The sequence below is a fragment of the Pinus tabuliformis genome, chromosome 3_2, assembly GCF_031772625.1.
Source record: "Pinus tabuliformis cultivar Carrire ecotype Pingquan chromosome 3_2, CPIR1, whole genome shotgun sequence".
Taxonomy (NCBI): domain Eukaryota; kingdom Viridiplantae; phylum Streptophyta; class Pinopsida; order Pinales; family Pinaceae; genus Pinus; species Pinus tabuliformis.
In genome coordinates, this window is record NC_142302.1 from 322,271,932 (window position 1) to 322,297,371 (window position 25,440).

Sequence of the window (25,440 nt, forward strand, 5' to 3'; positions counted from 1 at the left end):
ACGGCCCAAGACCCAGAGGCATCTGGCAGGAGTGAAAGCCTGCTCCCTTACGGACCACCAGCGGGTTATTTCAGGTGGCGTGGTTTTCCTTGATAACAGTGATGTGTCAACTGACATTCGCGGATAGCAGCCAGAGATGGCTGTCCTCACTGTTGGTTTGACAAACTGAGTTTGATAGGTTTTTCCACCTTTTGAAAAAAAAAAAGAAAAAAAAGAAGAGGGTTTTGTCTTTTTTGTTTTCTCCAAAGATGTGTGCGCGTCGCTGAAACAATGTTCGTCTACGATGACGCTCCTTAATGTATATTCATCACCCATGACGTGCGATGGCCCTCCTTAATCTATGTTCATCACCATGACTTCAGTGGTATCGAAAGCTATATAAACACATTAAGGCACTGCACCATGAATCAATCTATCAAACATTCATCCATCTGCTTGATTGTGCAAATTGGTGGAACTTATTCTGCACTTATATATTGTACAAGGAATGTCACGATGACAGGGAAACAAAACACACAAGAAAAGCAGAAGATTCCATTGATAACGCCTTATCAGTTGGGTCCCTTCACTTTGTCTCACAGGTAGGTATCACTCAACTCCTCCCTTTTCTCATTTCCCTTCTTCTTGAGTTTGCTAATACTGAAGAGGAGTTTGGCAGGGTGGTTTTGGCACCGTTAACCAGAGAGAGATCATACAATTACATGCCCCGATCGCATGCAAGCCTATACTATTCTCCGAGAAGCAGCCCTGGAGGTCTTCTCATTGCAGAAGCTACTGGCGTCTCTTACACAACCCAAGGGTATAAGGCTAACATTTGATCAGCGTAGTCTAATTAGGTGGAGGAGTTGCCCTGAAAGTTATGGAAATTCCGGTTATATTTAGAGAAAATCTGCCAGGATTTTTGTAAATCCAACTTATAGTTATTAAACTTCAAAATTTTAAGTGTCCTAGATGTTTTTGATGGTGCTGAATCTATTTCCACCATCAAAAACACGATTCAAAAACTGTCTACAAAATTTTTTCAAAATTTTCTGCCCAAATTCCAACCACTTTAATTGTTGGTCCTCCGGACAATTCCTCCGCGCAATTAGACCACTCCACATTTGATCGGTCACTATAGTTATACTAAGGCATAGTTATACTAAGCCAAGTGTCACTATAGTTATACTAAGGCATTTTTTATACTAAGGCAAGTGCTTAATTGTTATGAGCATTCCTTCAATAAAGTCCAAATGATGATGACCATGATGCGGTGTGCAAATGGCCGGTACCCGCATACGCCTGGAATTTGGAGGGAGGAGCAGGTGGAGGCCGGGAAACCCATCGTCAATGTTGTCCACGAGAAAGGTGGCGTTTTCTTCTGTCAGATTTGGCACGTTGGAAGGACTGCGTTATGTTCATTCGCTTCCAAAGCTGGATTTCCACTATCATACAGCTGTTTTCAGGATTCATCTGGCAATGACATGGAAAAATGGGCAGTGATTTCCCTAATAAAATTACATTATTAGTTCAGTTTTTCCGAACAATTTCGGGCAGTTTCTTTCTTAAATTAAAATGGGTGAGTGCATCTATGAAATGCAGATTATCAACCCAATGGACAGGCTTCCGTTTCGTCAACAGAGATAAATAATATCGGGACAGCTTACGTCACCCAATGGCAAGGATGTTGCACAGTTTTCCACTCCTCGAGCTCTAAAAACGGAGGAGACTCCTCAGATTATTAATGACTTTCGTCTTTGCTGCCAGAAATGCTATTAAAGCAGGTGACAGTTCTGACAGTTGTAACAGAAAACGTAAATTTGGGAATTAGATATTTGCACACATATTACATAGGAGTTGTCTAAGCGAGACGGGGGAGAGAAATTGGTTGGAAGGTTAAAATTGGTCGGAATTCAGGTAAAAAAAATTTACAATTTTGTACAGACAGAGTTTGAATCATGTTTTTATGGTGGAAATAAATTCAACACAATAAAAATGTGTAAGACACCTAAAACTTTGAAGTTTAACAACTATAAATTAGATTTACAAAAATATATGCTAAATTTTCTCTAAATATAACCGAAATTTCCATAGCTTTCCTAGCAATTCCTCCTTAGACTATGGCTATTACGAAGTCAAATAAATAGGAAATTAAGTGCTACCTCCTTCCATTCAAATAAATAGAAAATTAAGTGCTACCTCCTTCCATTCATAGTTTTGATGGCTTCGTGGCAGGTTTTGATGGTGTTGAAATTCATGGTGCCCACGGATATCTTCTTGACCAATTTATGAAAGACAACGTAAATAACAGGAGCGATGAGTATGGTGGCACATTGGAGAACCGCTGCAGGCTTCCTTTGGAGGTTGTTGAAGCAGTGGTAGATGAAATTGGAGCAGAGCGAGTGGGAATACGGCTCTCACCATTTACACATTATTCAGAATCCAGCGATTCGGATCCAGATGGGCTTGGGGATCCAGAGGGGCTTGGGCTTTACATGGCCGAGGCCTTGAATAAATACAACATCCTGTATGCCCATTATGTAGAACCCAGGCTGGTACATTCATTTGATCCTGTTGCAACAAACAAGAGTCTGTTTCCAATAAGGAAGGCATTCAAGGGACCATTCTTGGTTGCAGGCGGTTATAATAGAGAAGAAGGAAATGAAGCAATTGCAAGTGGTAAGGCGGATCTTGTAGTTTATGGCAGACATTTTCTGGCCAACCCAGATTTGCCTAGAAGATTTGAGCTGAATGCCCTCTCAATAAATACAACAGGAACACTTTTATGATACCTGATCCTGTAGTTGGCTACACAGACTATCCATTCCTGGAGTGAAGCATCCATTGGATATAGCTCAATTCACATCTTTCATAAAACCCACCCTTCTTATTATTATTATTATTTTCCACGAGTAGATAGGACATTTTCAACACCAAGCTTCCTCACACCATTAAGAAACGTATCTATGTTTTCACCATTTTGGTGTGTACGCTATGTATCATCAGTATGGCATAGAACGTACATCAATATGGCATATTGGTACATGCGTTAGGGCATATTTAGTATCCATTATTTTAGGGTATAGGATCTTATCGTTAAATACCAAGGATATTTAATCATTATTTCATGGTTTAATAATTTTTTTCCGATGATATAAAAGTTATGGTTTATAAGTGGTGCAAATTTCGCATATCCAAATTAAAAAGAAGAGAGAATGTGAATGTATAATGAATATTAATTTTTTTGGAATAATTCTATACCCTCGTTATATAAAAAATTAATCTAAGTAATCTTTTCGTTTTAAAGTGGTTATTTTAATACTATGTTATTATTGTTTAAAGTTGATTCCTTTGTTTTAATATTACTGGGTTTCCTTTTTTTTACTATTACTTATTACTTATTAATATACAACTGGCCTTAATTTTTATTGAAAACAAAAAAATAATACTCAATTTTTATATAAGTGCATAATGCTTTTTGTCATGTTTTTGCACACATTAATATTTATGAAATTCAGAAAATAATACTCAATTTTATATAAGGCTTTTTTTGCCATTTGTACTCAAATTAATAGTTATGAAGTTATTTATTCTTGCGTTAAAAACGATTTATTTATTAGTTCTTGCTGGGGTAAGATTTTAGTAATCAATTTGTACATTTGATTGGACCATAACTTTGAAGGTCTTATTGCCGCCCTTTATGCCATGTGGACAACTCCATCAAATTTTTTTTTCCACAATTTCTCGATGTAGTTGCAATATTTATGCCATGATTTTTAAATATTTGTGCAATGATTTTCCATTGTTAAGCTTCATAGGAAAACAACATAAAATTAAATTAGTTGAAAATAGCTCATAATCACGTAAGTAAACAACCTATTTACCATCATTTACTGCCCACCATAATTTAAATAAGTATTTGCATAAAAAATGAATAAAAACAAGATGGAAATAAATATATCTACCATTATTTATGTTTTCTTCAACTCTTTAACATGTAGGAGTAAAAATGTAAATGGGCAAACTTAGTAGCGGTTATTACCCACCAAAAATTTATATAATAGACAACTAAAAGATGAAGGCTTTATAAGTTTAAACATAAACTATTTTGTTTATTTTATATAATGTTTATAAGGATATAAAATATAATAATATTTTCTTCATATATTTAAAACAACATCAACAAACAAAAAGTATTCTCCATTTGAATAAATTCAACACATATCCTACATGGCTAGTTGAAGCAGTGACGTCCAACAACCATTGCTTTGCAATTTTAGAATCTAAACAATTTCCCTAACCATTTGGATGCATATTTTTCTTTTAGTTTTTTCTTTATGTTTCCAACTATTAAATTGTAGTCAATGTCGTTATCAATACAAAACATCAGAATTCTTCGTTGATAATAAGTATTGATATGAGTATGCCACTATGGGTTTCTGAGTTTTTTCTTTAAAAAGTCTTATAAACATCTTGGGTTCTTTCATATGTAAAAATAGTTTTATAGTGCTTTTGTGTTCTTTTAATTTGTCTCTCTCTTTATCACAAGAATTTTTCATATTTTCTATTTCTTCATATATGGTATAGAAATGTTTTGGTTCCGTAATCCGTTTGGTATATTCAGCAGCAAGAAAATGGCATACTCTACCAAATTGATTATCGATCTGAATTTGCATATCTGTGAGATTGACAAGACATTTGGTGAATGACACCAAAATTTTTGGATACTCAACCTCTTACGGTCCAATATATAGTCCATGTCCTTAGATGCTTATAATTTTCTTGAACCGTTCCTAACTATTATTAATGTAGACAGACATAGGTGAAGGCAAGGTGGATTTTTTCATATAGTGTTACATAAACAACCATCCCAAATTGTCAGAGGAAAAAACTTTCATACATGTTTATAACCTCATGGAAAACACCCTTGAAATTTTCAAAGGTGCAAAAGACATGTTTTATAGATGCAAGAGACTAGTTTTTGACAATGTAGGATTGATGCGGATTTTTTAAAAGCATGGAGGCAGTTTGACACTATAACATCCCCACATACTAATAATTTAACCTATTATACTCCACAATATCCCAAGGCTGAGAAAGGAGATCGAAGGAGGTAACCTCAAACCACTTAGGGTTTAGCAGCTAGCCCTGCTAAACTAGAGAGGGAACTCTCTATGAGCTCATAGCCAATGATGTTTGGAGGATAACATTTTGGCATCGTTGTCAGGGATACGACTGATATATTTTTTTTGGAATTAGTTCTACAAGTGCATTCAAGACTAGTCCTGTGGGTGACAAGTTGCATTACTCAAAGAAGGATGATCGAGATCACATCAAGTTAAGGTGTTAAATTCTAGCTCCTAAAAGACACACGAGGTCAAACCCTAACCCAAATCCACCTCCTATTGTTGATGATCCAGAGAAACTACTAAGGAAACTCAAATCTCCTCTTCCTAAAAGTGGAGCTTGTAAATTTGTAAGAACTACTTCTTTGCCTGATCAATTGTTTACTATTGAATATATTTCTTTTGATATCCAATTTGAGCTATCCCTTTTCCAATCAAAGTCTGAATCTTTTCTTTTAGAAGTAGTTTTCGACCCTATCAAGTTTGATTCTTAGTTGCCTTCTTCTAAATCCCTGTTTTCTAAAATGGAGCACAAGCTTTGGTCAAACTTTAATAAGCTCCAAAGTATAGTTGACCAACTTAAGATCCCCATCTAAAAAGCCTACATTCAATATCAACTTGAAATTTTATATGTTGCTACTTCCTCTACCATACCACCAAATACATCAGCTACCACATCTGTTATTGTTAATCCACCACTACCTCCTTTGATATCATCATCCCCATCAACACAACCAGTTGTAGTTCTCGTACAACTTCCTCCAATAGTCATGGAAAGGTTTTCCCCTTTAGCATTACCTAGTCAACTTGCGACCCTACCTCAAAACTATGGCCAAAGGCTTCCCCTTTTTAGTGGAAACTCAGAAATCACAGCTTAGCAGCATGTTGACAAATTGGTGGATTTCATCGATCTTGAAGAAGTTGATGAAGAAGATGTAAAATAAGAATTATAGCATAGATCTTTTCTGGAGAGGTTAAGAAGTGGTTTTGTAGTTTGGAAATTGGTTCGATAAACAACTCTCGGCAGTTGACAAAGTTGTTTTTATCCCAGTGGGAAGAAAAGAAGAATCCTTACAGATCTTGGCTGAGTACAATTCCATGAAGAGAATTTTGAGTGAGACAATGCAGGAGTTCACAACTAGTTTCAATATTGTGTACAATTCTATCCCTAATGACATGAAACCTCCCCCTGGTTTAGCACTCCTCCACTATCCTGATGCCTTTGACCCATACATGGCTTATTATCTTAGGGAGAGAAACCCTGCCACTTTAGAATACATGCAAAGAAATATGTGGAATTTGCTGATCAAGAAGTCCAAATTAAAATCGGAGAAGAAAGTTACCATTAAGGAGTCCTCCTCTTCTTCTGATGGTAAACTCGACACTCTTATAAAAACCATGGAAAGAATGATGGAGAGAATGACCATTGCAGATTGATAGGTGGAGCCTTCAATAAGGAATCCAAATTATAGGGGACAGCAGTAGTCACAATTCAGAAATAAGCAGAAAGAGTAGAAAAATCAAGATCCTCAGGGACAAATTAGAACTCCATTTCAGCAAAATTACACTCAAGGCCCAGAAGAAGATGAAGAAGAGATTTTTAAAGCAAACCATTTCTTTGAGGAAGATCAACTACCTATTTTTCTAACTGAGGAAGATCAATTCTCTCAAGTTTCTCTTGCACCAAGTGATCAGTAACTTGTCCTTGCAAATGATGATTCATGGCCAGTGCAGACTGAAGAATACCAAAGGGGTTATCAGAATGCTCTTAGCCATTTGCAAAGGCAATACAATTTGAGGATCAAGAATGTGCCTGTTACATTGAAGCAAAAGAGGCAAAGTGCTCAGAGAGATGTCCAAGACAAAGAAGCAACCCCGGCAGATCAAAACAGAGAAAAGGAGATTGTTATTCTAAGTCGGGACAAGACCAATGAAGCTTCTACCAGTAATGTAAGGCATGATAAGGAGATTCAAAGTGAAGGTCGGAGAAAGGAGTCTCATACCAAATAAAATCTTGAAAATAAGGACACCACTTCAAAAGAGGTAGAGAAGCAATCTAATATGTTTAGCTTAGAGAATGAAATTTCTAAGTTGAAAGTTTCAATCCCTCTAACTGAACTAGTCAAGAATGATAAATATAAGTCTCAGATTGCTAAGATGTTAAAAGTAGATCAAATTTCAGATATGCTTAATGTTGCCGATGATGAGCCTGCAATTGTTTTTGGTCCAATTGTAGAGGGAAGTACAAAATATAATGAAGTCCCACCTTTCTACCTTAGTCTGAAACTCCATGATTTTGTCCTTCATAATGCCATGTTAGATTCTGGAGCCTCACACAACCTTGTGCCTAAAGCCATTATGGACAAACTAGGATTAGATATCACCTGGCCATACCATGACCTCTATTCTTTTGATTCAGGAAGAGTGAAATGCCTCGGTCTTATTAAAGAATTGGTAGTGTCTCTAGACAAAATTCCAGCCAAGAATGTGTTGATGGATGTGGTTGTTGTTGATATTCCTCCACGGTTTGCCATGTTTTTCTCTTGGTCTTAGGGAGCAAAGTTGATAGGCACCCTACAAAACGATTTCTCGTATGCTACTACACCGTACAGTACTGTCGGGTTTATTGTTAAAGGACTCTTTTAGTTTCTATAATAAGCATATTGATAATGGTCAAATAGATTAGCATGTAGATTGTTTCTCTTGTAATGTAAACCCATATTTTCTCCTTACGAGTTAGTGTAATTCATAAGTATTTTTTTTAATTACAAAGGTCATTTTCTGTGTTGTTATACTATTACAATTCTGTTTGGCTCCTTTTAAAATTTATGAGTTTAACAGAGAATTAAATATTTGGATTTAATACATGCAGTCTATAGATTGTTCATCCAATTCGTACGACTATGCCCTTGTCAATTTTCCAGACTTTGGGACTATCTTCCAGCTAGGCCAATGCCTAGCTAGGCTAGAAGACTAACCCTTTGTCCTACTGGTTTATCGGTCAAATTTCTATGCAACCCTATTATTTTTTATTTTATTTTTCTAAACCTTATCAGCTAGAGCACCAACCTGGTACTACTATTGATGTACTTTGTATAATTTCTAATTCCACTCACAGGAATTTGTAGTGGTTTTAAAAAGACTTGGTTCTGCAACTTATATTAAACTTATATAGGTTTATTCTTGCATGATTCTTATCTCAATAATATAACATGTATCAAAATGTTTAAATAGAGTTGTACATTATTAGCAAGTATACATATCGAGTATTAGTTCTTCTGAGGGTTATTCTACTCAACAATTATTTGCTACTGTCATTTGTAATTTGTTCAATACTTGCTCAGGAACATAGATGATGGACCCTCCCCGGTTTGTCTTGTTCTAAAGGGCTCATTTCTAGCTTTTCATACCTCTTCAAATTCCTTAAAGAGACTCAGAATTGTTTTGGTTGATGGTAAGCACCTAACTAGCTCAGAAACTAATCTAGTCCGTGTAATTTTTAATTACCGTAACACTTTTCAATCATCTCACTTCATATTCAGACTATGTAATGAATATAACACATTCTTATAATTTACATGTAACTCAAAACCAATTAATCAGTCCATTGTCAAAAATATATCATTCATAGTAATTAAACAAACCTATGTCATTTAACAAAAACGTAGTATATTACTTTACGGAAAACATTTATCCTGGAAGAAAAAATTCGATAAGAATTATACATAAGTACTTCTCTCTTCCCTCTTTGTTTATCTCAACCATCCAGAAAATCACCAGGGATATGAGTGTTCCACCCAACCATCGAGAATGGAAATCACATCCATTTCTCACCCTGAGCCAGTTTCTTCCCAAAACATTTACTTGACAGAGACTACTCAAGTTTGTTCAGGGCATCAAGACCTCATCAATCTAGCCCAAGAACTCAATCTTACAACCTATCTTAAGGATCCCACTCGCCACCCACCAGCTCAAGGATTCCCTAAATGGAAACGTTCTTCCAACCTTCAACAACATCATGTTTTAGGTTCTGAAGCTTGAAGCTTCTACTCCTCTCTTGGACCTCCAGGTACCGAGACTCCAAGGTCGCCTCGGGTTTTCTTCCCTCTCACCCTCTCGGCTCCCTTGTCCCAACTGAGATTATTTATCTCTAGGGAGAGGAATATTGTCTTCTAACTATCTGGTAACTAAAAATATAGTTCAACACTCTTTCCCGTAGTTTTCTATTTGACCATAGTTAAAACATTTATCATCTATGTCTAGCCTTTCACATGGCCCATAGTTTTACCAAGACGTTTGCGATAAAACATAATATTTACAACTTTATTCGAGGGGTGTTACATCTTCCCCCCCCCCCCTTGAGCAAAACACCATCTCCGATGTTTTATTTGTCCTCATAATAGGTTGGAATAAGCCTTATTCCTATAATCTTCAACTTCCCAGTTAACCTCTCCTAGCTAAATTGCTTCCGCCACACTTAACTTGGGTAACTTCTTACTTTGGTAGTATAATTTCTCTCTATTCGAGAATCCGCAGAGATTCAACTAGGATTACTATGTCTAGTTTTTCGTACATTCATAATCATTATAACCATTAGTTTCCATCAATAATCATTTAAAAACATATATATATTATTTTAATTTCAAACAACATCAATTGTTATTTGCATAACCAACATAGGTTATCAGTATGCATTACAACCCAACAAGGGTGGGTAACTCACATTCAATTTTTTTTTATTTTTTTATTTTGTAATTAAATTACTTACCCCATTTCTTTGTCAATCAACAAAGACCCCACACTGTGGTTTTGGTATAATCTTTAGAGCACAGAGGTATTAGTATCGTCTGCACTATTTTCTTAACAATAATAATATATTCAGAAACCAATTACCATTCTTGTCTTTTATGGGAAACTACAACTAATTCCTTCTGTACTAAATAGCACTACCATACTTTAATCCTAATCCAAACGATAACCATTTAGGAGTGGAGTTTAAGATAACTTACTTTCCTTGCCATTTTTAAGATGGCCTTATTGATGTCTACTTTCCTAAGTAAATTGACTCATGCTCCTATGGGGCTTCTTTCTGATTTTTCTTTAGTGCCAACCAAAGGTTCATCTCGTAGATTTTTGTTTTTGTATATTTGGCCCCATTTTCATCCTATATTACAAGTTATTATTGTAAGTTATACTCAAAGGATGCATCATTGCCCAAAGTTGACCATTAAAAATTGGTAAATTAGTTAATAGGTAAAGAAAATAATTATTTAGGAATTAGGGTAAGGAGTTATTTTATTAAAATATTCTATATTTAGTTAAAAATAGTTGTTAAGGAATAATTAAATAAATTATTGTATTTAAATATTATCGATTTATGTAAAGTAATTATTTAGTAACAATTCATATAAACTTATTTGTTAGGGATTGATTTATTCATATTAAATCAAATGTATTTGGCAGAAAACTAGCTGTTAGGAATTTAAAATATTTTATTCCAATATAATTCAATAATTATTTAATAATATCAAATTCTATATTAAGATTATTTATTAATAATATCAATTTTATATTATTTGTTAGATGGAAGCCTAAATCCCTTAAAAATAATGATAGCCATGATTAATAAAAAGCTAGACTCAAAGGTTAACTAGAAAGATATTACTAGTTATTTTATAATTTTATGCAAACATATTTTAGTCATGTTAAAAAAAATGATAATAATAACAATAATAAGGATAATACGGGACCAAGGCTGAAACTAGAAGAAAATAAACCAGAAAGAAATTAAAGAGGAGGAAGGAGAAGAAAGGGATGATGAGTTATGATGAGAAAGTTGGATTCCACCTCTTACTCAATTTCCAACCATCATCCCTATTAAGATTTTTGGCATGCCTTTCGATCTCAGTCACCTCCCTAACCTTCATGTGGTGGAAGTGATCTACCTTAGTGATAACTTTGGATTCTTCAATGCACACATGGTGCTTCGATTATTCTGCATGTTCGGCTAGGGTTGATGGGCGGGATCGATTGTGTCTCATGTCTATTGCATGCTCATTTATTCAATTTTTAATAGACCTACCTATTTCTCCATTGTAGGGGATACTATAGGAGCAGGGAACAAGGTAGACCCCTTTCGAGTCCTTAAGGTCAACAGGGTCTTTAACAAATCTATTAATGGTATTAAGAGGTTTGAATGAAGAAGAGACGTTGATCTGCTTAAGGATATGGGCAATCCTATTTGTGGTTCCTTGGATATACGAGAGATGAACCTTAGAGATAGGATCATCACGAGCAGGTTTAAATCTAGGTGCTTTGCAGGCTCTGTGAAAGGCCTTGAGGCTTTGAGATCTGTTATACCCATTATTTTTGAAAACTTCAATAAGATGAGATTTCTCCTGTTCAAGGTGGCTATCATCAAAGATTCTTAGAGCATAGGTAGCAAGAGTGTTGAGAACCCCGAATTTCTGAGCCGGGAAATGATGAGAACTGGCATGGAGATATTGTTCTGTGTGAGTCTTTTCTCGGAAGACTTGGTGACAAATGGAACCATCATCCATCCTCAAAAGGAGAATGTCGAGAAAGGGAAGGCGACCATTCACCTCAAATTCAATCGTGAAATTGATGGAGTCATATTAAGAATTAAGGTGGTTAAGAAACAGATTGAGTTTCTCTCGACCATGAGGCTAGATGACACAACCATCATAAAAAAACCTCCTCCATTTTTTAGGACGAAATTGAGCAGTGGCTAAGACCTTGATCTCAAAATCTTCCATAAACAAGTTAGTGACGAGAGGGGAAAGAGGGGAACCCATCACAACACTGCAAGTTTTCTCATATAACTCACCTTGGAAATAGAAGAAAGTCGAGGTGAGGCAGAGTCCAACTAACTTGGCAGTGTCTTTGACAGTGAAGCGATTTATGATATCAATGGCTTCTTGGATGGGGATTTTAGTGTATATGAAAAATTTCGATGTTGCGATGGGCTCCCCTCTTTCCCCTATTGTCGCTAACTTGTTTATGGAAGATTTTGAGACCAAGGCCTTAGCCACTGCTCAATTTCGTCCTAAAAAATGGAAGAGGTTTGTTGATGATACCTGTGTCATCTGGCCTCATGGTCGGGAGAAACTCGACCTGTTTCTTAACCACCTTAATTCTCAATCTGACTCCATCAAGTTCACGATGGAAGTTGAGGTGGATGGTCACCTTCCCTTTCTCGACATTCTCCTTTCGAGGATGGATGATGGTTCCATTTGTCACCAAGTCTTTCAGAAAAAGGCTCACACAGAACAGTATCTCCATGCCAGTTCTCATCATTTCCTGGCTTAGAAATTCAGGTTCTCGGCACTCTAGCTACTTGTGCTCTAAGAATCTCTTATGATAGCCACCTTGAACGGGAGAAATCTCATCTTATTGAAGTTTTCAAAAATAATGGGTGTAACAGATCTCAAAGCCTCAAGGCCTTTCAGAGAGCCTACAAAGCGCCTAGAGTTAAACCTGCTCGTGATGATCCTATCTCTAAGGTTTATCTATCATATATCTAAGGAACCACATATAGGATTTCCCATATCCTTAAGAAGATGAATGTCTCTTATTCGTTCAAACCTCTCAATACCATTAAAAATTCTCTTAGATCTGTTAAACACCCTATTGACCCTAAGGACTCAAAAGGGGTCTACCTTGTTCCCTGCTCCTGTGGTATCCCCTACAATGGAGAAATAGATAGGTCTATTACACTGAGAATCAATGAGCATGCAACAAACATTAGAAACAATCGATCCCACTCATCAGCCCTAGCTGAACATGTAGAGAAATCGAAGCACCATGTCTACATTGAAGAATCCAAAGTTATCGCTAAGGTAGATCACTTCGACCACAGGAAGCTGAGGGAGGCGATTGAGATCGAAAGGCATGCCAGAAATCTTAATAGGGATGATGGTTGGAAATTGAGTAAGAGTTGGATTCCAACTCTCTCATCATAACTCATCATCCCTTTCTTCTCCTTTCTCCTCTTTAATTTCTTTCTGGTTTATTTTCTTATGGTTTCAGCCTTAGTCCCCTATTATCCTTATTATTTTTATTATTATTATTATCATTTTTTTTTTAACATGACTAAAATATGTTTGCATAACATTATAAAATAACTAGTAATATTTTTCTAGTTAACCTTTGACTCTAGTTTTTAATTTATCATGGCTATCCTTCTTTTTAAGGGATTTAATTTGAAATTATTAATAAATAATCTTAATATAGAAATTGATATTATTAATAAATAATTATTGAATTATATTGGAATAAAATATTTTAAATTCCTAACAGCTAATTTTCTACCAAATACATTTTATTTAATATGAATATGTCAACCCCTGACAAATAAGATTATATAAATTGTTACTAAATAATTACTTTACATAAATCGATAATATTTAAATACAATATTTTATTTAATTATTCCTTAACAACTATTTTTAACTAAATATAGAATATTTTAATAAAATAACTGACCCTACTTCCTAAATAATTATTTTCTTTACCTATTAACTAACTTACCAACAACTAATTTTTAATGGCTAACTCTAGGCAATGATGCATCCTTACTATTTATTCCTTCTGATCCATGGATTTAAATATAGAATATTTTAATAAAATAACTCCTTACCCTAATTCCTAAATAATTATTTTCTTTACCTATTAATTAATTTATCAATAGCTAATTTTAAATGGCTAACTCTGGGCAATGATGCATCCTTACTATTTATTCATTTTGATCCATGGATTTCTCACCTTGTCCTAAGAATAAACCACATTAGTTGGTTCGAAACTAACAATGTGATTAATCCGAAAGATTTACATCTACATTATGGATCACAAAAGTTTTAGATCTAACTAGATAAATATAATCATTTCTATCAATTGGTTTTAGTTTGGCTAGTTGGGAAAAATGTTATTATCCTCTCCACCCCCAATTTTTACATGTGGCATTGTCAACTTATAATAATATTTCTTATAATAACTTAGAACCTTCCAAAACATATATCTTCCTAATATAAAATACAAAAATATTTCTTATTAAAAAAAAAATCCACCACTTATTTTTATCATAAAAAATCAATTCATTTATTTAATACCAGATAAAAGAGAATATTAAACTAAAAAATAAAATAAGGCACCTACGATTCACATACTAAAAGCCAAAATATAATATTATTTTGCTAACTTTTTTGTGGGTGGAAATTCTCTAAAAATTTAATATTCGTGTGTATCTTGCACTTCTTTGAAAATATGTTCAAGGAAGAAATGGCGGGAATTTCTGATGATTAAGCTTTAGGCTATAATTTCAGTGATTAATATATAGTTTAATGTGCATTTAAAAATTATTATCAATGAATATGATAAATTTATTTTGCTTGAAGACCAAAAAAAACCCATAACTTTAACGTGTTTTAAAAATTGATTCATATTAATAACCCTCTCACCACCATGTTAATAAAAACTCCACTATCCACTAATATGTTATTACTGACTGATTCAAAAACACCAACATCTTAATACATACTCCACTTACATCACGAATCATCATTTTAATAAGAACTCCACAATCCACTAATAGCTTATTAAGAACTGATTCATATTTTTGTTGTAAATGTAATATGTAATCAAACTATTGAAGCAAAGGACTTGAAAGAGTTGAATGAAATTCGAGAAAAATGAAAATGTCATTTTAACAACGTAATCTTTAAGTTGTAAGTGTTATTAATTTGTAGGAAATTTGGCAACATAAAAAACACATTTCATTTAGTAAGATAAGTATAATCATTTTTATTAATTGGTTTTAGTTTGATCAGTTGGAAAAAATGTTATTATCTTCTCCATTCTTAATTTTTGCATGTGGCATTGTTAACTTATAATTATATTTCTTTTAATAGTTTAGAGCTTGTTATATGAGCAGTTTCTGAAAAACCAAAACATGTATCTTCCTATTATAAAATACAAAAACATTTCTTATTAAAAAAAATTCACCATTTATTTTTATCATAAAAATTCAATATTCATTTATCAAGAGAAAAGAGATATCAAACTAAAAAATTAAAATAAAGCACCTACAATTCACATACTATAAGCTAAATTATAATATTATTTTGCTAGCCTTTTTTTGTTGGTGGAAATTGTCTCTTTAACCAGGCATCCAAGAAACAATTATGTAAAAAACAAGCCCTAGATTTTAGTTATTTATTATTAAAATAGTCATTGAAGCAATTAAAGTTATGTTTTTTAAGTGTGTACAAAACTTCAAAATATACACGCTAACCATGGTCAATAAGGGACTATAATCCATGCTTGCTTCCTTTCAAGCTTGCAAGCTTTTGAATGCCTTTTGGTGTCAACCTAACATTTTCATTAGCGAAAAAATCACCGGCTCTATTTGCAATGTGCACTAAATTCTTCTTATCTCCTTGTATTAAGTTCTTGTTATCTCCCAACCAATGAGATTTCAATGGTTCCCTGATTTACAAAACCAAATATTATGTCAAACCGAAATCTTTATAAAAAAATTTACTAATCTTTTGCATTTTTATATAAATCCAAATAATAAACAGAACTGATCAGAATTATGGACTCGCAATTAGTGTAACTTATTTTGAAATCTAAACAACACAGTTAGTTGACTAGCTAGCCAAAACTCAATCCCAAATGAAAGATTATACCACCAACTATTAAGCCGTTAGATTACTGCAAAACGCTCAATCTAAATCTGGTGGCAGCTTTGGAGAGTATGCTTACCCAAGGGAGCTCATAAAGCATCCACACGTATCACTTGTATTAGAGTGAAAGTTACAAATTTTAAATTCGAGAAAACATTTGCCTATTCTTAAATTTAAGAATCGTTCCTATGGATTTAGAGGTATCCTTGTAAAAAACCAAAGGCTTGCTTGAGATCCATTTTTTTTATAATAAGTTATAACATCTCGAAATGAAAAAAATTAACTTTTTCACTGAACAAAACAAAAAGAACTCTATATCAAAAAGGAGGTTAGTTTGCATGATACATGTACACCTGGTTATAGCATAAAATTAACACCCTAGCAATTAGGATGCACTAAGAATATACTTACAACATACACAAAATAACAAAAATCTTTCCAAAGGGGCTTACAATGTTGGAAAATCTAATTCCAACCATTTATTATGTGTCAAAACCATCCCTCCAAGTGTCCTAGTTTAGTTTGAGTTAGTCAAGTTTAAGTCGAGTCATTTATAGTTGATGTTTCAAATGTAATTTTATTTAACTGATTCGTAACACTGAAAGGAGTAGTTCTCTGCTCCACTTTTTATTTTCTTCAATTTTTGTCATAGTATCAGAGCTTAGCTTACGTGAGACTCCTTGAGAGCAACGAAAGAGAAGATATGCTAGTTTGCATAAGACTCCCCGAGAGAGCAACAAAGTGAGCAAAGTGAGAGCAGCTCAGAGAAGAGTCAAGCCTCCATAAGACTCTTGTCACGTCCCTTCTCAAATACATTAGTAACAGGGTGTTGTTGCACAACTTTTTACTAAGGAAGAGGGCCCCACACTTTCGACTTAGGGACTTAGGGGTCAAATCGACTTTATTTAGCTGCTAGTAGAATGTGGGGGCCACCCACATAGGAGTTCGAATTAGCCATTCGATATGCTTGGAGGGAAAATTGAATGGGTGGATGGAGGGGCCCACGAGTCTAGGGGGGGCCAAAGAGTTATAAAGAGAGATCAACGCTCATTTTGTATTCATTCTGAATATTTGACAAACAAAATCACTCTTGTACACTTTGCTGCTTAGCGAGTCTACCGGTTATTTAGCCACGAGTCTTCTATAGGAAAGATTCAACCTTTACTTCGGGGGACCATCTGTGCCCGCCCTAGGAAGGTTGTTCCACAGAGATTGCAGGAGTTTCCAGCAGCGATTCCTAGCTCAGTTAGTCACGCTAAGGAAGGGACTAAGCGTTTTTTGGGTAGATAGAAATATGTAGAGGTTGATTTAGCCACCCAAGAGGCCGAAAATCCAAAGTCAAAATAAATGAAATTCCCTTCTGGGTTTTTCTAGGTTTTTTCTAAAGAGTCTAAGGCTAAAAAGACAGAATTTTATGGGCAGTTTTTAGGCACTTTCTAGCAGGCTGAAAGTCAGCAGATGTAGTCAAAGAGCAGCTCCCAAGAGACCGAAAATCCAAAGTCAAAATCAGAGAAATTTCCTTCTGGGTTTTTCTGGGTTTTCTCCAAGGAGTCTAAAGATTAAACGACAGAATTTTCTAGGCAGTTTTTGGGCACTTTCCAGCGATCCGAAAGTCAGCAGATGTAATTGGAGAACAACTCCCAAGGGGCCGAAGATTCAAAGCCAAAATCAGAGAAATTCCCTTCTGGATTTTTCTGGGTTTTGTCCAAGGAGTCTAAGGGTAAAATGGCAGAATTTTTTGAGCACTTTTTGGACACTTTTCAATAGGCCGAAAGTCAGTAGATGTAACTAGAAAGTAGCTCCCAAGAGGGCAAAAATCCGATGTCAAAATCAGAGAAATTCCCTTCTGGGTTTTTCTGGCTTTTGTCTAAGGAGTCTAAGGTAATTAAAAAAGCAGAATTTTCTAGGCCGTTTTTGGGCACTTTTTAGTAGGCCGAAGTCAACAGATCAGTGGTTTAACTAGACAGTGCAGAGCATAGTAGAGCAGCGGTTGAATAACCACCTTTCCAGCTATTCTACCACCTGGGTTTGCTCCAACTTGTCCTTATGACAAGCCCTGATGCACTACTTCATTTATATATTGTACTCATGCTCTCATATTTCATAATATATGCCTCAGCAGTTATAGTATGACAATGTTTCATGGGTGTTTGCTAAAAGTTTTTAATTTTCATTGTTGCACTGTTTGTTTAATTGTTTTATCACTTAAATTCCTGTTTAGGAACATTACAGTGGTATCAGAGCCATAATCTTAGCTCAGCCTGTGGGAAATATTAGAATTAAACAACATGGCGATCATCTGGAATGAGGTGGTGAGGATACAACAAATGATGATTAATGTGGAAAAGAAATTGTTTCATTCCTCAGCTGGGAATCCATACATGATTGCAACTAATATGGAGTTATTGGGGGGAAACTGGAGGGCATACCAATCATTGGGTCATGGCATTCATGCATCCCTCTCATTTTGGGAATTTTGTGAACTAAGGGGTATGCACAAACCAATGGAGATTCAGTGGGATTTTGCAGGGATGATGAGAAGTGTTAAGAAAAAAGATGAAAGAGTAGTTGAAGGGGCCATGGTTGGCAAAGAGATAGTTGAGAATACACCCATTGATGAGGCGTCATCCATTAATGAGGTATTCAGGGTTGTGACTGATTTCTCAAGTGATAACAATGCACCACAGGTTGGTGAGGTGCCGGAAAACAACTCCACTGTTGTTGAGGAGCCAATAGGTACAGAGGCCTCTAGATCTATGACGGAGTTGCCAGACGACAGTCGCCTACAGTGGACTGGTGAGCATATCATGCATATTGGGTTGCCTATGGAGGAGCAGTTGAAGGCTAATGTGGAGCCCGTGATGCAGGAGGATGTGCAGCCATCCCTTGGGCTAGCACAGTTCACTTCAGAGGCCCACTGGCGGGGTCTATATCGTTATCAACCCACCCTTATGCATTGGATTAAGGGAGGCCGAGTTGTCTAGACGTACCCGAGGGGGTGGATAGGTTAGTAGGACTGCGTTGAGCATGATACCACATAAGCTTGGAGGGCTTGTTCCTTCCACAGAGGATTATACATTCGATCTCTCCTTTGGGATTGGATGGTGAGAGGTACTAGGTTGGTACTCAATGGAGCAGGCTAAGCGGTTAAATACATCCATGGCCACATGTCAGTGGAGACCATGGATTACCAGAGGGACTCGAGGGCAGGACTATTTTCTGGACCCAGGTGGGATTTTCCATCACATAATAAAGTTGTTAGGTGATAGTAGTAGCTATGGGATGGGTTTGACGCTTCAGTGCACCCACATTTTCAGATCTCCATTAGAGCCCCAGTCAACACTAGTGATATGTGGTTTGACAGGCGAGCAAATGGATTTCATGAGTTGTCTTGGCATATTGACGGCTCATGGAGTCACAGGGTGACTAGCTTACTCTAGCAAGAGTTGGTAGGAGGAGGTGGCATGGGTAGGCCACTATATTGAATATTGTATGGAGACGGTGTTCTCCCATTGAGGTTTAGGACTCAGGGTCATAGATGATCGACATAATAGAGATATTCCCCTAGCAGGAGTGGAGTTAGGGTGCTCAGGTCTACCAGGATGGACGAGGGGACATGGCGCGTGTCATGGTGGGGTCACTATTAGAGTGGTGGACACTTGGCACATGCAAGATACCATATGTTACAGGGTGGTATGATAGTAGGCAGTGGTACACAAGACTACACAGAGTTAGGGCGTAGCGTTCAATGCTATATAGAGGGATGTGGCCTGATGCATACAGACCCAATTCTAGGGTGTAGCACCCAATGGTGTGCAGGGCTATGCAACGAGGTTCAGTGGTCTGGAAAGGAGCATGGAGACACATGGTGGTATACCATAGCATGTCGGTTTACATTGTAGGGTAGGAGGTATGACTTGCATTGCATTGAGGACGTGCGGGGAGTGACAGGTGCAGTGACACAGGCAGGACAGAAGAGGGTACAAGATATTATAGTCGTATTCGGGGGTATCTAGTGGTGTATAGGGATAGGTTGCAACATATAATGGCATTTCATGGAGTGCGGTAGTACTTGGTGGTATGTAGTGACACATGATGCTGTGCAACGGGCTCTTAGAGATTTGCCTCCAAGGAGACTTATGGATAGGGATAGTAGGTGTACCATTAGATGCAACTCACTTAAGATTGATGAGGACATTATCGAGCATTTGGGACACCATGTTTAGTGGAGGCACAACCTCAAGGGAGTTACTAGTAGATCCATGGAAGAGAGAGAGTCATTCGTAAGATTACTCTTGAGCATTCCGACAGACTCTTAATCATACTCTTTGGGACATACGCACTCATCATCCTCTAGTGTTGCTTACAGTCGTGGAGAGTTTGGTTGTTTCACTTTGACACTCTCCATTCAGGGAACATGGCATGGAGGACTCACCCTAAGCACTTGGATGAGACACCACGTGTCATGGTCCGAGAGGAGACTCTTGAGTTGAGACACTTGGTAGGTGCACGAGTTGACGGTTATTGACTTAGGGATGGCATGGTTGATTTTCGAGGTAGCATATGTTCCACCCCTAAGTTCACACTTGGGGAGGTGATAGAGAGGGAGTTACATGGTGCTTTTTTAGTTGAACAACTTGAGGCGTTAGGGGAGCATAAGGTGCAGAGGATAGTAGTCCTTGTTGGCAGGATGATACCTAATCTTCTAGCAATACCCATGCACATCATCAGGAGATGGGATAGCTGTATATTTGTGACACAGGTTCTTGATGCTCAGTGCCTACCTATTGGATACCTATAGGAGGGAGAGATAGGGCACAAAGGGGTTCCAACAACTAGCAACATATCACAGTGACAGACAGAGAGGATTGGGATTTGTGGACCTCTAGTATGATTATGGGATCCAGGGATCCAATGGATTGGTGGGATACTCCACTCCTCAGTGAGCATGGTCGAGATAACAAGCAGAATGATTCGTTCACAAGCAGACACATGGAAGATCACTGAAGTTCTCACTATAGGACAAGGCAAATTATTTCTCAAGGTTTGGGCTAGCCATGGAGTGATAGGCGTTGGCATTGTTGAGTCACTTTGACAAGATTGGCCTAGCCTCGATCATCGCATAGATTATGGCTGAGAATTATAGGAGAGGAGGTTCTCGTACGAGCATCTTAGACAACTATTCATGACCAAAGTGTCACAATAACAGCAGGATAGGTTCCTTTTGTGATGGGCAGGGGATTTTATCATAACAGGGCTGATTAGTTCAACTACCCGTAGAGGTGAGATGGTTTCTATAGGGGAGGGTCACGAAAATCTTCCATTTGGTTTTAGTGATTCATTGATGGTGTGGGGAAATTCACCAGTGTGCCAAGGTGATCGACAGGAGGAGAGCAGGGGAGGCCTGGGTAGACGAGGGTTCAATTTCACCATAATTAGATTGCATCTTCAGGGGTTTACTCTTGTAGTGCATGAGATGGACTATTCGATAGAGCAGCTTCATGAGGATTTGGGCAGAGTTTTACATTGTCAGGATGCTTTGCTTATTGGTGATAGACACAGGGGTTCTAATGCCCATATCTGGTAGGATAATGAGTGGAAAAAGGGGCCTTCACATTGATCAGGATAGCTTGGGATCCTGGTATCGAGGGACTCCTTCACTATAGGATAGTACAACGATCAGGGATGATCCAATGACACATTTGGGACATTGGTGAAGTTTGCAGTGATAGTGGGGGTCCACATTCAAAGAGGGTGTTTGTTCAGGTATTGCTTGAGGACAAGTGATGTTTGGTGCATTGGAAGAACTTGCTAGATGAAGATGCCACCTGGGAGGGTGAGCATATTTTGGAGCAGCCAGCTTTGAGGTTTCTTGAGGGCAAGAAACATTTGGGAGGGGAGGAATGTCATGTCTATTCTCAAACACATTAGTAATAGGGTGCTGCTACACAATTTTGCACATTTTTATTAAGGAAGAGGGCCCCACACTTTTGACTTAGGGACTTAGGGGCCAAATGGACTTTACTTAGCTGCTAATAGAATGTGGGGGCCACCCACATAGTAGTTTGAATTAGCCATTCGATATGCTTGGAGGGAAAATCAAATGGGTGGATGGAGGGGCCCACATGAGGCTGAGGAGGCCCAAGGAGTTATAAAGAGTAATCAACTCTCATTTTGTATTCATTCTGAATATTTGACAAACAAACTCACTCTTGTATGCTTCGTTGCATAGCAAGTTTATCAACCTTTTAGCCACGAGTCTTCCGCAGGGAAGATTCAACCTCTACTTTGTGGGACCATCTGTGCCCGCCCTAGGCAGGTTATTCCACAGAGGTTGTAGGAGTTCCCAGCAGCGATTCCCAGCTCAGTCAACCACGCAGAGGAAGGGACTACGTGGTTTCTGGGCAACCAGAAATACACAGAGGTTGATTTAGCCACCCAAGAGGCCGAAAATCCAAAGTCAACATTAGAAAAATTCTCTTCTGAGTTTTGTCCAAAGAGTCTAAGGTTAAAAGGACAGAATTTTCTGGGCAGTTTTTGGGCACTTTCCAGCAGTCCGAAAGTCAGCAAATGTAACCAGAGACAACTCCTAAAAGGCCAAAAATCCAAAGTCAAAATCAGAGAAATTATCTTCTGGGTTTTTTTGGGTTTTGTCTAAGGAGTCTAAAGCTAAAGTGGCAGAATTTTCTGGGCAGTTTTTAGACACTTTCCAGCAGGCCGAAAATTAGCAGATGTAGTTGGAGAGCAACTCTCAAGAGGCTGAAAATCCAAAGTCAAAATCAGAGAAATTCCCTTCTGGGTTTTTTTGGGTTTTGTCCAAGAAGTCTAAGGGTAAAATGGCAGAATTTTCTGGGTAGTGTTTGAGCACTTTCCAGCAGCCCGAAAGTCAGCGAATGTAGTTGGAGAGCAGCTCCCAGGAGACTGAAAATCTAAAGTCAAAATTAGAGAAATTCTCTTCTAAGTTTTTCTGGGTTTTGTCCAAGGAGTCTAAGATTAAAAGGAAAAAAATTTCTGGGCAATTTTTGGGCACTTTCTAGCAGGCCGAAGTCAGCAGATCGAGTGTTGGACATCACAGAGCATAGTAGAGCAGCGACGGAACAACCATCTTTCCAGTTATTCTACCGCCTGGGTTTGGTCCAGCTTGTCCTTGTGACAAGCTCAGGTTCACTACTCTATTTATATATTGTACTTGTGCTTTCATATTTCATAATATGTGGCTCAACACTTCTAGTATTACAACGTTTCATGGGTGCTAAAATTTTTTAATTTTCCACTGTTACATTGTTTGTTTAATTGGTTTCACTTAAATTCCTATTTAGGAACATTGCACTCTTTGAGAGAGTAGTAAGACTTTGAAGAAATTTGAAAAAGCCTCCTTCTAAGAAGCAACAAAGAAAGATCTAGTTCGGAAGAAAAAGACCAAGATTTTTTTTTTAAATCAAACTGCATCCAAGTAACACATCGAAAAAGTTAGTCCACCTACGTTATTAACGTAACCCAAAAGTTCAGAAAAAGCATTAGCGTTACTAACACTTGACTCCACTGCACCCTCAGACCGACTAACAGTTCGTTATAGTAATTATTAAAAAAGGAAAAGTCCCTGGAGAGTCTATAGACTCAATGGTCAACATAGCCTTTGAATTTTGAAGCCGAATCTTCATATGAAAGGAGCATTCCAATGGGGAGCACAAATAAATAAAAAAAAACAGAGTATGATGGTATTATTTTAAATGGGTTTATTTCAATTCTTTAATACGTTTTTGAATTGGATTTCAGAGATCTGTGGTTTGTGCTTTTTGAATCTTTGACTGGAGAGTCCCTCGATACATAGGTGAAACTGGTCGCTCCCTCCAGACAAGACTGAAAGAACATGGCGATGACATCAGGAATGGAAGATCTCGTACCTCAGCCTTGGCAGAGCACTCCTCGAAGACTAAACACCACATCTGCTTAGAAAACGCATCAATTATCACGAGAGAAGAGCAGCATCAGAGATGAAAAATCAGAGAAGCCCTCGAAATCTTGAAGTATCCTTGTAATCTGAACAGAGACAGCGGTTTGGAGATTAGCGGAAGCTGGCTTCCCCTGATCAGTGAAATCAAGAAACGTCAACCCAACCCCAGGTAAGTTGTCGAACAGGTCAGTTTTTCCCTTCCTTTCCCTTTTCTATTATGATTAGTCAGTTCTTTTTTGTTTCATTAGTAGTATTATTTCCATCAGAACCCTTTAGTATATTAATTTTCTACATATTGATCAATTAATATATAAATTATTAGATTAATTATTTATAAATATTAATTATTTATAATATAATAAGGTTTTATATTAAACTATACTAAACTAATTTATATAGAAATTATTTTAGATATTATTTAGCTTAGACATTAAGATAGTTATTAATATAGATATTAATATAAGTTTACATATTAATATAAATATTATTATAGATATTAGCATAGTTTTGATTTTAATATTAATTTTGTTATGAGGTTATATATATTATATTAAAGCTCTAGTTATTAATTTAATTACAAACATGGATTTTAATATAATTTAGACATTAATGTAGGTTTTAATTTAGTTTAGATTTTAATACAGAATTTAGGTTATCTTAATATTAATTTATATAGATATTGATATAGATATTAGAAAAGAGATTAGGTTTTATAGATATTAATACTATTATATATATTAAGTTTTATAGATATTAATATTAATATAGGTTTTAGGTTATATAAATATTAAGTTATATAGAGATTAAGTTTTATAAATATTAAGTTATATAGACCTTAGGTTATATAAATATTAATGTTATATAGATATTAGGATTTATGATATTAATATTAATATATATATTAGGTTTTATAGATATTAATATTAATATAGTTTTTAGGTTATATAAAGATTATGTTTTATAGATATTAAATATATGATATTAATTTATAAAAATTAAAATTAAATTTAAGTTTCATTATAAATCTTTCTTGCCGACCTGTGCTGTTCCTTTAATATTCATTCCCTCATGAGTATTTATTTCTTCCATCTTGCTCTTCTTTTATCATCTTTCTCTTAACCCTGATGATGGATCCCATTTGGGATTTGAAACGTTGGTGTAAAAATTCTCTTACTGTGGATTCTCCGGTCAAAGATTCAAAAAACGTTTTTGAATTCTAAGTGAGATAAGATTCGTATTATTCATAAGGGCCCATGCAATGTTTTAAATAGGCTCTACGTGATTTGGAAAAGGGACTATATTTCTATGTAAAGGAGGTGCATTTAATTTTTTTAAAGGGCATTATATTGTTTAAACGAGGCTTTTTTAGAAAAGAGAATTAAAAAAAAAGAGTTGCATTATTTTTTTTGAAACAAAAATTTAAAAAGATTTATTGTTTTAATCGATTTTAGGAATTGTGATTCTTTTTGTAAAAGCTTTTGTGAAAGCGTCGTTTTTGTGAAAATTTGTAGACTAGTTTGTTTGTAGAGCCAAGCAGCATCAAAAATTTTATTGGAGTAAGATACGATGTCAACAATTTATTTTGCTTGTTGAGTCGTAGTGAGTCAACAATCAACAAATTGGAAAAGCCAGGAGACCAAGAAGGTCATGGTGACAACAGGAAATGTTTGAGATCTTT

The 25,440-nt window shown here is 36.2% G+C and overlaps 1 pseudogene; it reads left to right on the forward strand.

Moving 5' to 3' along the window:
• The first annotated feature begins 495 nt into the window (after window positions 1–495).
• Window positions 496–2,815, forward strand: LOC149180815 (putative 12-oxophytodienoate reductase 11; annotated as a pseudogene).
• Window positions 2,816–25,440: the final 22,625 nt, after the last annotated feature.